The 15,381-nt window shown below is 35.9% G+C and overlaps 1 long non-coding RNA gene across 1 annotated transcript in view; it reads right to left on the reverse strand.

Moving 5' to 3' along the window:
• Nucleotides 1–4,807: 4,807 nt before the first annotated feature.
• Nucleotides 4,808–15,381, reverse strand: part of LOC116663033 — a 132,569-nt gene continuing 121,995 nt past the window's right edge. Inside the window, exon 4 of the long non-coding RNA XR_004319054.1 lies at nt 4,808–5,835. This is a non-coding gene — a long non-coding RNA (uncharacterized LOC116663033). The remainder of the gene's footprint in view (nt 5,836–15,381) is intronic.

A 15,381-nucleotide genomic window follows, 5' to 3' on the forward strand; every position in this document is an offset into this window, starting at 1 on the left:
AAATTCAAATAGAATATAGAAGTGTGCAAATCACAGTCTATACATTTTTCCTAAATTAGTGAAACTAAATACATATACAGAATATAGATGAGAGAATGAATTTAAACATTTGTATTTTATTTGAGTAACTTTAGTAGTCATATTGATTTAAAAAATTTTTGTGATGGTGCATAATTATAATGTTAAACTATCCTAAAGAGAAATATTTGATAAGAAGTAATGTAGTAGACTGTGGAATTCATGGCTTATATTAATATTTTCTCATTCATACATTTTGATAAAATAGTATCTATTCAGTTGATGAGACAACATTAGCTATAGCAAAAAGAAGCCAGTTTCAGACTAAGGAAATGTGTCTTATTTCAGTTGTTTTTAATTCATTCTTCATTTGTAGTACTTTGAACATAAGGAAAACACTGAAGACACTGTATGTTTCTGTATGTCACTACAGTAGTACATGTTACCTAGACTTCAGGGCATCGGTTAACATACTCTGCTTGACAAGCCAAAGGGAAAGCATAAAAACAAGGTAGACCGAAGATCTCCATGATTCTAAACTAGATTATCCTGGCATCCTGACATAATCTCTAAATGAATCCACAAGTGACAAAAGCACTCAGAAGGGACATCTACAAACTGCTGTCCATTCAGAGAGCAATCCCAGGGCCTTCTCTTGGACACTTAGCATGTTTTCACTTGTTCAAGTGGGGCTGTTCCCAAGATTTTATGACCAGAGTCTGGGAGGAAGGGAGAGTTCTGTTACGAATGATAAAAGATGGTGATAAAATACAAACATTGATTTTTTTCTCTAGTTTTATATATATAGATAGAGATCTGGAGATAGAATAAATTAAATTTATTTATCTTCCATTACATATAGATATTTGTAGATAACATATTCCTGTTTAGTAGATAAACTTTTGCTAGTGAAAGCTCAGTATCATCCCTGGGTAGAGACAGATGCACGGAGAGCATCCATCCCTGTCATCTCTCTTTTCCTCTCAGTGCTTGCAAAGATCTCTGTCATGCTTCTGCACAGGACAGTGAAGGCTCTGACCAGGCTAACCCAGCATGGGTTGGGAGGGCCATGACCTTATTTGAAAGCTCTCTCTCTGAAATCTCAAATGCCCTGAATACCAATGTTGAATTTGCCTGAGTCTGTCCTCTCTGATTTCCCCTAGTACATAACTCAGGAGCTCTCTGTCAAATTTGATGTGGCTGATAATAAGCAGGCTTTTGTATTAAATACAAGTTCTCTGGGTAACTTTTGAAAGTGAAAAGGAAAAATATAGAGAAAATTGAAGACTAAAGGGAGTATGTTTTTGTTCTACAGCAATACATTTACTCTGTAAATCAATGCATTTATCTGTACTTACGCTTTTTACTTCTGTTCTATATTAACCCCATCTGATTTATGCTAATTTCTGCCCAAAGTGACAAGAGAAGCAGAAAGTTATAGAGTTACATAGAGTATTTGCTTTACTATTACTCCACCTACTGGAATTGCCCTTCACTGACCACAAATTCTAGGACAGAGACTTAAGGAAAAATGAGAGAAAGGGAACTGGATTTATATACATGGACTGATAAAACTGTTCTCTTCAAATTGATTCATTTAATGGGATGATACTTATAAAAATGAGACTATTTTTATTGGGGCATGAGTTCACTATTTAGTAACAGGATGGATACATTGTTTTCCTCTTTTTTATTTTATGTTCTTCTCAGTTTCAGAGTCCTGATCACAACCTGTAGAAACTGTTTTTTTGATATTCAAATGCTGCACTATGCATTATTACAATATGTATCATTTGCTTATCAATCAAGCATGCATGCTTTCCTTATAAAAAATGTAGGTTCTCAGTGTTTCAGGAATGTCTTCAAACAAAATAATTTCAGAGGAACACTGAAATATTTTGTTGAGTTTACCTTTATATATCAAGATAAATTAACTTTTTTATTTACAAATATAATGTAGAAGACTTTTTGAATTACTACAAATTATACATTCTAACTTAATATGTTTTCCACATTGTTTACATCAGATCATGGGAATCCTGTCCATATTTGCATTTATTATTAGATATGTTTTACCTGATTTTCAGTTTTGGAGTACCTGAAAAAATGCAATATAATTTTATTACATTTAATTAGAATCTAATTAGAGTTAGGATTACATATTATTTTTATATCAAGCACTTAATTTAGCAGATAATTTGTCCATGGCCATATGTATATATTTATTTATTGACATATAGTTGAAGAAATATTGTGTTAGTTTCTGGTGTAGCAAAGTGATTCAGTTATATAGAGAGAGATATAGATATATAGGTATATATCTTCTTTTTCATTATGGGTTATAATAAGATATTGAATATCATTGCTTGTGCTATAGAGTAGGACCTTGTTTATCTGTTTTATATATAGTAGTTTGTATCTGCTAATCTCAAACTCCTTATTTATCCCTCCCCCCACCTTCCCTTTTAGTAACCATAAATTTGTTTTCTATGTCTGTAAATCTGTTTCAGTTTTGTAAATAAGTTCATTTGTGTCTTTTTGTTTGTTTGTTTGTTTAAGATTCCACATATAAGTGATAACATATGGTATGTTTCTTTCTCTTTCTGGCTTACTTCACTCACTATGACAGTCTCCAAGTCCATCCATGTTGCTGCAAACAACATTATTTTATTCTTTTTTATGGCTGACTAGTATTCCATTGTATACATATAACCACATCTTCCTTAGCCAGTTATCTGTCAATGGACATTTGGGTTGTTTCTGTGTCTTGGCTATTGTAAGTAGTACTGCTATGAACATTGGAGTGCATGTATTTCTTCAAATTAGAGTTTCCTCTGGAAATATGCCCCAGAATGGGATTGCTGATCATATGGCAACTCTATTTTTAGTTTTGTAAGGAATCTCTATACTGTTTTCCATAGTGGCTGCACCAAATTACATTCCCACCAACAGTGTAGTAGAAGGGTTCATTTTTCTCCACACCCTCTCCAGCATTTATCATTTGTAGACTTTTTAATGATGGCCATCCTGACTGGTGTGAGGTGATATCTCATTGTAGTTAGATTTGCATTTCTCTGATAATTAGTGATATTGAGCACTTTTCATGTGCCTGTTCATGGCCATATATATTTTTTTTAAAAAACTGTCTTAAAGTAACATGCTGATAAAAAATATTCTAAGATATTGGCAGTTACCATGCTCACTATATTGTGTTTCTTTTTAAATGAATCAAAGTCACCTTAGTTTATTTCTGAAGTGAATTTAAAAGTGACTTCCTTCATAATGTAGAAACAAATTGATACTAAACTAACGCTGAATAATGTGTGTTTGTGTTTATGTATGTGAAAAATATGATATATAGGGGCATTATTAATCCTCACATTTATATTACCTTTTCTTGAATGTACATAAAAAAATAACAGGACAGACTGAAGGACTAACAAAATGGCCGCACTTAGGCTGACAGATTGCTTATTCTTAAGCTTGCCCTTAAAACGGTCAACTGACCTGACTGACCGGTTGCTCCCCACAGTTCCAGGCCCATTGTTAAAACTAAGGCTATTGATCTTACTGTTTCTACTTTATTTCAGTAATCAAAAGCTGTAATCATGCTTGGTCTCTGAGTCCATCTCCAGGGAGAAGGTCAGAGAACTGTAACCTTACAAAGTAGGCTAAATACCAAGAAGACCAGGCCTTGGGTGCTTACAAGACCAAAAAAGTGACAACCTCTATAGAATTGGTCACTGGAAGGCATCATGACGCCACTCTAAGTCTTATGAATCTGATGATTGTTTATTGTTTAAGCTACGGGCTATATAATCACCCTGCCCCATCCCTTGCCTGGAAAAGTAACAAAGCTGCCTCTTTTCTTCTAAGCTCAAGACCCTGTCTGTGAGTTACTTGGCTCCTCAGGGATGGGGGCCCATATTTGGGCATGAAGACAACTTTATATTAACAATAAATGTTGTTTGAGGCATTATTCAGCGTATTCCAGTAACCAGAGAATGATTTTTATATAGTGGCAAACTCTGTATTATGAATGATTATGTTATAAATATTAAATACGTCCATTTTCATATCTGAGAAAGTCAAAAAAATTTTTTAATCAGTCATAGACTAGCTTGAAAGACATAAATTTGTGTATTCATTCACAATTGTCATGTGGAACACGGCAACAATCTGAGATGGACTTACATTGTTTTTGATGAAAAATACCCTTGCCTGAGCACAAAATGAAGTAAACTTCTTCTCCTCTGCAGCACAATAAAAGCATGTACTAGATACAAGTGAATCAACACAGCTGGTTGCTAGCATTATGATTAGAAATGCACTAGTTTGGATAAAATAAGAACTGGCCTGAATCTCTGCCCAAAGCTTGGACTGAAATAACCCTGAAAGAAGTTAAAATACTTTACCAAACTTCTTTTTTTCCCCCCCTCTAATTTCACATGTTCTGTTTTTATAATGAAAGAATTGGGTGGTGGTGGTGGGGAATCCTATTTCTTGATTGGCTTAGGTAAAGAAGTTCTAAAATAAAAATAACCAAACATAGAACAAAACATGCCTCATTTTAATAACACAAGTTTAAACCATACATTGAGGAAAAAATACATTTTCTTTCTTTCTGTCTTTTTTAAATTTTTACAGCAATTTTTATTTTTTATTTAGGTATAATTGACATATACTATTATATCAGTTTTAGGTGTACAATATAATGATTTGATGTTTGTATGCACTGAAAAATGATCACCACAGTTAAGTCTAGTTAACATCTGTCACCATGTATAGTTACAACAGTTTTTTTCTTGTGATGAGAATTTTTAAGATTCATTCTCTTAACCACTTTCAAATATGCAATATATTATTGTTAACTATAGTCACCATATTTTACACTACATCCTCACAAGTTACTTATTTCATAACTGGAAGTCTGTAACTCTTGACCCCATTCACCCATTTCACCAGCCCTCGACTTTGACAACTACTAATCTCTTCTCTGTACCTATGAACTTAGCTGTTATAATTATTTTTTTTAACATTTTTTAATTGAGTTATAGTCATTTTACAATGTTGTGTCAAATTCCAGTGTAGAGCACAATTTTTCAGTTATCCCATTTTGTTTCTTTTAAGTGAATTCCTTCTTGGTGTCTTTCTTAAGTAACATTAAAAAGACTTGTTTTTACCAATAGAATGCAAAAAGTGCATTTTAAGTTTTTCACAAGATTTTTGAAGAAGGGTGTAGGATATTTTATTGCATGTCAGTGCACTTTTTGTGTTGTTTAATGTTTCAGTGATCATTAAGGCACTGTTTTGTTTGGTCACTTTCTGAACAGACTGAGTAAATTTATAGCTGCCAATTTTGCACTGTGGGTTAAAATGTAGGTAGGACTATTAATGGCAAAGAATGTGTTTCAAGGATGCAAATTATTGTCAGAAATTGAGTTGTAAAAAAAGTAGAATTAATATAATAGTTACAGATGATCACTCTAGAGGAATCATAGTCCCAAATGTCCTTGCATTCTCAGGAAAATGCAAATAACACTATTAATGTTCTGACACTGCCACTTGTATTGCATTTCCCTTAAGCTGAATCTCAGTAATAAGTCATAAGCCAGGTCTTAACAGTTTAGTGTTCTTCCACCTACTGATGAGTATCTCAAAGCAGAGTCACATGATTTAAAACCAACCACCCATTGTTGAAAATGCAGGCTTTAAAAAGGTGAACACAGAAAACATCCAAAGGGGAGGTAACTCACAACACAGCAGGCTGAAAAAGCAGAGGATGCCCTTTCTTTGTGGGAGGTGGCCAGCAGTGTCCTAGAAGGAATAAATGAAAAAAGACAATGTTCTTAATGGAAAAAAAATGAGAAAGGAGAAAATCTAGGTTGGGGAAACAAAGAGACTTAAGAAAGGAAAAGCAAAAGAAGGAAGAGGAAAAGTAGGAAGGACAGAAGAGAAGAGAGAAAACAGGTGGAAGGGTGATGATATAAGAAAGAGAAAAAACAAGGTGGAGCGTGATGAGTAAGAAGCAAAAAATAAGGGAGAAGAAAGAGCAAGGGGATATAAGTGAGGCAGAAACAGGAAGAGGGAAGGTATGGAAGTGGCTTCTCTGTAACTTCCTTTATTTTTTGTTAACATCTGTTTAAGGCTGACTGAGGGACCTCCCCGCACCTCATAATACAGGTCTCAGGGAGGAGGGGCAGGCTGCCTCACAGCCTTCTTCACGTGCACTCTGCCACACACACGTCACTGTGTGGAGATGCTTTCAGCTTCTCTTCAAACCAAACTTCTACCACTGTTTTGTTTGTTTGTTTGTTTTATCTTTTGTGAATAACAAAACTCAAACTTATTTACAGATGAATTAGGATGATGAACAAATAATAGGCATTACAAATAACTACCTAAAAAAAAATTAACTCAAGTACTATGTTTATTTCAGAAGATAAATGAAATATTTTAAAGAGCCTTATCCTCAAGAATTGAGATCAAACACTTCTATAGTCTTCAATCTTTAAAAAAAAAAACGAAACAAAACAAAACAAACCTCTTTAATTTATCGACTCTTCTTCAGACTGATCATTGAGTCGCTTGGATTTTTTTCTACTGTAAAACTGTTGTATAGTAACAAGTATATATAGTTTCTTTCTTTGCCCAGGTTCCTGGCCAGAGTTCGTAAAACCCTTGTAACTTCCTAAATGGTTGCTAAGTGTGATTTCCTAGGAGCAAGAGGAGTATCTTTTGTCATTATATTTGGTTTTTGTCCCCAGTTCCTGAAACAGCTCCAGAGCAACAGAGATGAAATGAGCATCTTTTGTTATTCATAACAAATCCCTGTGAAAGACACCTGATTTATGTTAATGAGGTGACACTTGGAAAACCCCTGAGTATGTGGGACTGATGGCCAGCAGATCCAAACAGTGTTATCAGGGCACTGGAACTTTCAGCCCCAACCCACAACCTCCAGGGAGGGGAGAGTGGCTGGAGGTGGAGTCGATCACTAATGGACAGTGATTTAATCAGTTATGCCTATGTAATGAAGCCTCCGTAAAACCCGAACCAAAGGGATTTAGAGAGCTTCTAAGATGGTGAACAGATAGAGGTGCTGCAAGGGTGGCTTGCCCAGGGAGGGTATAGAAACACAGCACCCCCTCCTATTGTCCACTGAAATAAAATCACGAGAGAGTTGTGAGTTAAGTTTTACTGGGGGCAAAGTGAGGACTAGAGCCCAGGAGACAGCATTGCATGTAGCTCTGAGTAACTGCTCCAGTGAGGCAGAGAGGAAGGCCAGGATTATCTATAATTTCAGTGAAGGGGGCACGTGCAGTCAAGCACACATCTAGGCAGAGGCTGCTGCTAGTCACGGGGAGCAGATGTCACCATTAATGGTTTTAGTGCTTTTCTAGATGTGAGGAGATGAAAGAATTTGGGCCCATAAAATCTTCTCCTGAAAATATCTATTTGAAGGCCTGTTCTACCAGTTTTCCTGGAGTACAAGGTGCCTGATTCCTGATCTCCACCCTCGACTCCTTTCTGACAATACTCGTGTTTTTTTCAGGGTGCATTGAAGGTCAGCGGCTACAGTGGCTGGTGATTTAATCCTTGTAGAGGCAGATGGCAAGTGCCAGTGTTTAGTTGGCACCACATACCTTGTCTAATGCGTCTTTTTATCTGCCTGTTCATTTGTATCCTTTAAGATATTCCTGGTTGTACAACAGTAATAGCAAGTAAAGTGCTTTCCTGAGTTCAGTGAGCCATTCTAGCCAATTATTGAAGCTGGAGCTACTCATAGGCACCTCCAGCTTATAACTGCTTCCTCAGAAATACAGATGACAACCTGAAAATTGTGACTAATGTCAAAAGTTGGCATGGGGCATTCTTACAGCATTGGGCCCTTAAACTGTGGCGTCTTCACTAACTCCAAATGGCAGGTGTCAGAATTGAGGACGCTCAGTCTGTGTCCATCAAGATTTGGAGAATTGGTTGGTTTGGAAAAAGCCACAATTATTTTGTCAGAAGTAAAATGTAGGAGAGAGGACAGAGAAGAGTTTTTCCATTTATATGCCTTGACCTCTTGTCCTAAAGATCCTTTCTTCTTTTTCCTTTCTCCCAAAGTCTCTGAAATGCTGGTTTCATGGTAAACAGTATTTAGCCACATCACAGAACACATGCAGCCCCACTTTGCTTTCACTCAAGCCCAGCTCTCCCCATAGCATATCTTATTTTGGTCCTTTTAAAGAAAGGCTACTTACTTTCCAGTGAAATTGGTTCAGAAATGGAGGAGGGATTCAAAGTTCTTTGGGCTTTCAACTGTTATTTCTTGCCTGCTTATAAAATGTCTTCTTTGTGTTGCCAAAAGATCAGCCCCCGTCCCTGACGAGCCAAATAACTCAGAGACAGGGGCTTGGAGCTTAGAAGAAAAGAGGCAGCTTTATTGCTTTGCCGGGCAAAGGGGACTCCCAGCAGGCTGGTGCCTTCAAAACTGTGAGCCCACCTTGGGGATGGGGTGGGGTAATTATATAGCCAGAGCTCAAACAGTAAAGCAGAATAACAATCAACAGAATCATTTTCTTCTCATAAGACTCAGAGTGGCGTCATGGTGTCTCCAGATGACCGATTCTGTAGAGGCTAGTGGTTGTCGCTCTCGATCTCTTTAAGTGCCCAAGGCATGGTCTTCTTGGTAATTCAGGCTATTTTGTAAGGTTACAGTTCTGTGACCTTCTCCCTGGAGAGAGACTCAGAGACTAAGCATGATTATTACTTTTGATTACTGGAATAAAGTAGAAACAGTAAAATGAGTAACTTTAGTTTTAACAATGGGCCTGGAGTTGTGAGTAGCAACCGGTCAGTCAGGTTAGCTGACCATTTTAAGGGCGAGCATAAGAATAAGCAATCTTTTAGCCTAAGTGCGGCCATTTTATTAATTCTCCTTCATTTGTGATTCATGCCTTCTGTATATGCTGTCTCCTTTTTCTTTTGCTTGTTTGCTTTTTTTAAATTAAAGTATAATCAGTTTACAATGTTGTGTTAATTTCTGGTGTACAGCATAGTGATTCAGTTATCTATCTATCTATACACACACACACACATATATATATATGTATATATATATTCCTTTTCATATTCTTTTTCATTATAGGCTATTACAAGGTATTGAATATAGTTCCCTGTGCTATACAGTAGGGCCTTGCTGTTTACTTATTTTATATGTAGTAGTTAGTATCTACAAATCCCAAACTCCCAATTTATCCCTCCAACCCCACTTACCCTCTGGTAACCATAGTTTGTTTTCTGCTTGTGAGGCTGTTTCTGTTTTGTAAATAAATTCATTTGTCTCTTTTTTTTTTAGATTCCACATATGAGTGATATCATATGGTATTTTTCTTTCTTTTTCTACTTACTTTGTACTAGGATATTCCAACACCATTAAGGACCCTTGAAGGGCTTCTAATTTCTGAACTTGTGAGCTATTAGGCAGTCTGTGGGGCCAAGTCATCTGACTTCTCAACATTACTGATTCTCTATCTTTGCACTCAACTTGAGCAACCTGATCCAGTCCATAAACTGTACCATTCTTCCTGACTTAGGACCTTTATTACCACCTCAATGTCAGGAAACAGTGCTTCATGAATATTTTTATGTTTCTACACCAATTGGGCTTTAGAGCAAAGATTGCTAGACCCTTGGTTAAAAGATCTTTGAATGAAAATAGATTTTGAAAATTAAAGCAAATGAAGGGGTTCAGAACATGCCACCCCAAAATATGCCAAGTATATTGACTTTTTTGACCTAAAGGCACTTAAAAAAAAACAGCAGGTGCTGAAACAGGCATCAGACCTCCATTTTTCTTCGTGAAAACAAGAGATAAAATATGCCCATGTGGAAGATGTCCTCCCAGCACCTGGAGGAAAAGAACATTCTTATCACCAGAGAAAGGGAGTTGAGACTGAGAAGAATCTGTACAAACCCATCTGGTTAAAATGACCCTTATCTTCCTCTAGCCTCCCCAAATATTTGTTACTTTTTCACAATTAACACGCTTTGTTCAATCTAACATGGAAGTACTTAGACCACCGAAGCACTGTTTGGGCCTTCATTTTCCTGTGAAGGCTTCCATGTACATGTAGAAATAAAATGTGTATTCTTTACTCCTGCTTATCTGTTTTATGTCAACTTAATTCTCAGGCTCAGCCAGAGACCATTAAATTTTGCTTCCCCTCTAAGACCTTCAGAGAGATTTACAGACAACTCTCCTGGAGGCATTCATGCACATTTCAAATAAGAATAAATCTAGCGACTTTCACCTCCTTTGCCCAGGTAGGATACCTTTACATTCCAAACCAGAGGTCACTCTTTCTCCAGAGAGGAGAAGGGGTAAATATGCCAGCTGCCCTCTGTAAGTTCCCAGTCTCATAATTTCAGAGGTGTTCTCCTGTGGTATCCACGAGAAGGGTACATCTGACAAGAAGCATATATCTGACTCACTGCATCCCTCCGTGGGGAATTAGGGCATAGACCATTAGCACCAAAATTGCCTTGTGAGTAGTAAATAATCAGTCTGTGTTCTGACGCAGAAAACTTGAGTTTTCTGTTAGGACAAATAAGTAAATTTAGGTGTAAAAACTTGATACGCACTTTTCCTTTAGCCACCTGGAAACATCCTGGATCTTAATCCCTTCATTCTCTCTGCAATCTACCAGATCAATTCTGATTTCACATTCTTCAAGTTCTATTATTTTCATCTCTCAATTACTTTCTAGTTTCCATATAAAATAGAAATCACCAAGAAGAATCTCGAGTTTCCTGCCTCTTGTATCTATCAGTCTGTCTTTTATTTGTATGAATCTCAAAAGGTGAGATTCATCCTATATTACTCCTTTATCCACCACATCCAATTCATTTCATGCCTTATTGACTCTACCTTCTAAATATATATTGAAACATTTTTTTTCCCCTCCTCAACACCTTGATTACTGCTCTTGACTTAGTTTAGACTCACATCACTACTGGATGGCATTAGTGAGACACACACCTTAAAATAAAATTGAGATGATGCTGAACAGAATGTCTGGAGTGGGACGGCAAATTGCTCTTTTAAATTTCAATTGAAATTGCTTTTAAAGTACTTTTTTCAGACAATTACTTTGTAATAGAATAACAAATATTAAAATTGCTCTGGATAAGTTTGTTGTATTTATCTCTTCTAAATATAAAGTTGACATTAAATGGACTTAATCAAAATATTTCCTTTTTTAAGCTCGTGATTATTTTATGGTGAGTCAGCAGGCTTCCTTATGTATTGTGATTCTGGAATTTTTGATGCTAATTACTTTATGAAAACAGTTCTTATTTTATCCTGTTGCAGATTAACTTACCAGAACTTGCTTACTATGTGGTAATATATTTGAAAGTTAGTTTTAAAAAAAACTTTAAATATATTGGAGACTAATATAAAAATCCAAATTGAGGATAATTCACATTTATCCCACAAAACATATTAAACTGAATATAGCAATTTAGTTTTAGAATCCAGGAAAATAATATAAAAATTACAATATCTTTCTAGATGTTTATTTTCACAAATAATTGATTTCAATGGTTCTGAATCCAGTAACAAAAAAGTGATATTTACCATTGTATATTTTATTTGGTTTTGAGGGTAAAAACTTGATATTTTCCAACACAAATGCATATGATAAGTGACGATTATGAGTAAGAGATCTTTTCATTCTTCTGATTTTCTTGCTAGCTATAGAATATATCTGGAGTTGAATCTGAAAGTAAGTTCTAGAGAAATAAGTAAATGTCTAGCAATGTATAAGGAGAAGACTTCTTGGACATTCGAGAGTGAAAAGAGAAAATCATATTAGAGGGAGGAGATAGGAGAAGCCAGAAAAATGATGTGTGATTGGGAGTCTGTGTATTGACATTGTTAGGCAGTTAGATAGAAATGAGCACTGGGCAAGGGAAAAGGAAAGGGGTGGAAACAATCCAGAAGGTAACAGTGCACCTGCACTCAGGATAAGGGGCTTCAAAGAGTGTTACTTTCTCTAAACGAGGGCCAGTAAAGAAGGTTAGAAATGGATTCTGCAGCTGCACAGTAGAGAGAAGGATCCGACTTAACGTAACCCAGTGCTCTTTATAATGTAATTAGCATTGAGGTTTGGGGCCCCTTCCACAGGTTTTTCTGTGTGCATCATGTCTAACAGCATGTGCAAAGGAGATGGGCGTGCCTGAGCACTCAAGGGACCTGAGCCGTCAATCAATCAGGAGAATGCCCCGAAAGTCAGGATATAAGACAGGACAAACAAAGGAGCACCCCATTTTCCTCTCTCAGGTTGGCCTGCCTTCAGTTCTCGAAAGTGTACTCTACTAACTTTTCCTCTACTAGAAAACCCTCTGTTTACATAATGCTTTCAGTCTCCCATTTGAATTCCTTTGTTTCTGGTAAGACAAAATACCTAGGCCTTTTCTCCCTCCTCGTGGTAACAAAAAGACCAAAAAAAACCAAAAAAACAAACAAAAAAAAACTTGTCACAGTACCTGGGGAAAGCTTTTTAAGTGGTTGTGACTGATATTTCTTGAAATTTTTTTTTGTAATCTAAATTCCTTTTATCAATGCAAGTTGATGGCAATCAAGTATCTATTATAATATCTATTATAAACACAGTTCTTTGTGTGATTTTGTGTGTGTTTGGAAATTTAGGAAATGTCCTAATTCCATATATGTGTGGATAAAGTGAGGACTAGAAATAGTACCCATAGAAAAAAAAATTAAATTATACAAAGCAAAATCTCAGAAACTCGGATGACAGATTCACAGCTCTAATGAAGAGAATTTTAAACTTTTTTGGATTTAGTCTACCTTTCATATATCAGTAGGCAAAGATAAGCCAATTGACACCTGATTAAGTTATATAAAAATGTAAAGTGGACACTTTCAGCCACAACTATAGTCCCTCAGTCATCATTTATTCATTCAGTAATTCATTTAACAAATAGCTACTGAACTTTCACTAGATGCTGGCCGGAAGGTTGTGAACAAACAGCTAGTTAAAACAATGCTCTGGCCCTCAAGATCTCACAGGGAAACCAGCATGAAGAAAAACAGTTGTAATGTGTGATAGGTGCGAAAATACAGACATGCACAGGGCTAGAGCTGCTCACAAGAGGAAAAAAAATCTAACTTGGAAAAAGCAGAGATAGTTTCAGAGGTATTAGCCTTTGAACTGAGTAGTGAACACTTATTAGGAATTCTTTAAGAATAGAAAGATATGTGAGGGGCAAGCCAAAAAGGAGTAATATCATGTGCTAAAAATACAGAGGTATAAAAAGCAGTAGTGTGGTCAAGAAGACCTAGACGTGTCCAGAGTAAGTGTGCATGTGACACAGAGACAACAGATAACCTCGTGAAGTGGTGCTGCCCAACAGCAGGAAATGGAATGCAGGCCACATGTGTAATCTAGAAGCCATATTAAAAAAATAAAAAGAAATGGTAAAATCAATTTTACTGATACATTTTATTCACCTAATGTTTCCAAGAGATTATCATTTTGACATGGAATTAGTACAAAATTATTAATGGAATGTTTTGCATTAACAAATCATTAAAGTTGGAATATTATCTATACTTACAACACATCTCATTGCAGACAGGTCACAGGGGTAGATTATTTATCAGTGGTAGAGTGCATGCTTAGCATGCACGAGTTCCTGGGTTCAATCTCCAGTACCTCCATCAAAAAGTAAATAAATAAAAGTAAGTAAACCTGAATACCCACCCCAAAACAAACAAAAAACAAGCGAAAAAAATGCAGAGGAGTCACGTCTCAGTGCTTATCAGACACATGGTGTGAGTGATTACCTTATTGGACAGTGTACCTCTAAAATTAGGTTGAATGGTGCATGACATGGTTCTTGAGTGATGTAGAGATTGATTTTAAAAGAAAATACATTCTCAGCATTCTCAGGAGTCTCCCACTGTGGATAAGTCCTTTTTATTTTTGTTTAATTTTATATTTATTTTAATAACTTAAGTATGTGCAAGCATGAGTCTAGTGATGTTTCTCAAGTTTATAGCTCTTACACATTATAAGACCCATGCAGATGTACACTCTTATAAAACCACTTTAATGCTAATAATCAACAGAAATTTCCTAAGATGAATAATATAATTTGTTTAATCAATGCTTCAAATATGAATAAAAACCTAGCTTCTCTGAGTATGTTCTTTTAAGTTCAACCTGTCACATACCAATTTAAACTACTGCAGAACGTTTGCTAGTGTACTACACAGTGATATTTGTTATTTCAAGGCAAGGATCGATCCTTTTTTTTTTTTTTTTTAGATCTCATATATAAATGAGATCATACAAGATTTCTGTCTGACTTACTTCACTTAGCAGAATGCCCTCAAGATCTATCCCATGTTGTCACAAATGGCAAAATTTTATTCTTTTATATGCCTGACTATAGTATTCCATTGTATATATGTACTACATTTTCTTTATCCATTCATCCATCAACGCACACATAGGTTTCCATATTTTGTTTCCACATCTTGGCTATTGTAAATAATGCTGCAATGAATATGGGGGTTCATATATATCTTTTTGAGTTAGTGTTTAATTTCCTTCAGATAAATGGATCTTTTCCGTATTGAGTCATTCCTTTATTTGTTAATCTGCAAATTAAAATAGTTCAGAGTGGTGTCAGTGTGATTTTAGAACAAACTCAAGCAATGAATTCCTTTGTTAGTTCTTGGATGTAGGGCAGGTCATTCAAATATTCCAGATATACTGAGTGTTTTACATGCTGTCAAAATGAAAACAGTATTTTTAAATATGATAGAGAACCTGTGAATTCTCTGTGACTTAGTTTACAGATGGTCCTGTTTGAGGAATGTTGCTGTTGCCACAGTGTACTATTTCTGTGATATCTAAAAGGTTAGCAGGTAATCATTTAAAATCACTGGGGATTTACAAGGTCAGCTTCAGCTTTAAAAAGAGAAGTGCCTGTGAGTATAGGTAGATGCTGTACATGTGTATATAAGAAGGAGGATTCTAAACTCATGAGATTTTTGGTGGAGGAACATAATTTAAATATCCTTATTCTCTGTAAGAAAGTAAACACAGTTAAAACATTGTTATTCAAACCATATTTTGATATCTTTTTTGTAATTGCCTTAGGAATGACTTAGACTTGTATAAGCAAATCAACTCCATTACTTTATAATCCTCAAACTTGTATTACTAAATTATCTTCAGAAATGGAACTGCTCCACCACTGGGCACGTTCAGCAGAGCAGTGAAGCTCGAATAGGTCCTAGGCCTGCCTACGTACGGTACCCCTCTGAGGAAACAGTAT

This window comes from Camelus ferus, chromosome 1 (assembly GCF_009834535.1).
Source record: "Camelus ferus isolate YT-003-E chromosome 1, BCGSAC_Cfer_1.0, whole genome shotgun sequence".
Taxonomy (NCBI): Eukaryota; Metazoa; Chordata; class Mammalia; order Artiodactyla; family Camelidae; genus Camelus; species Camelus ferus.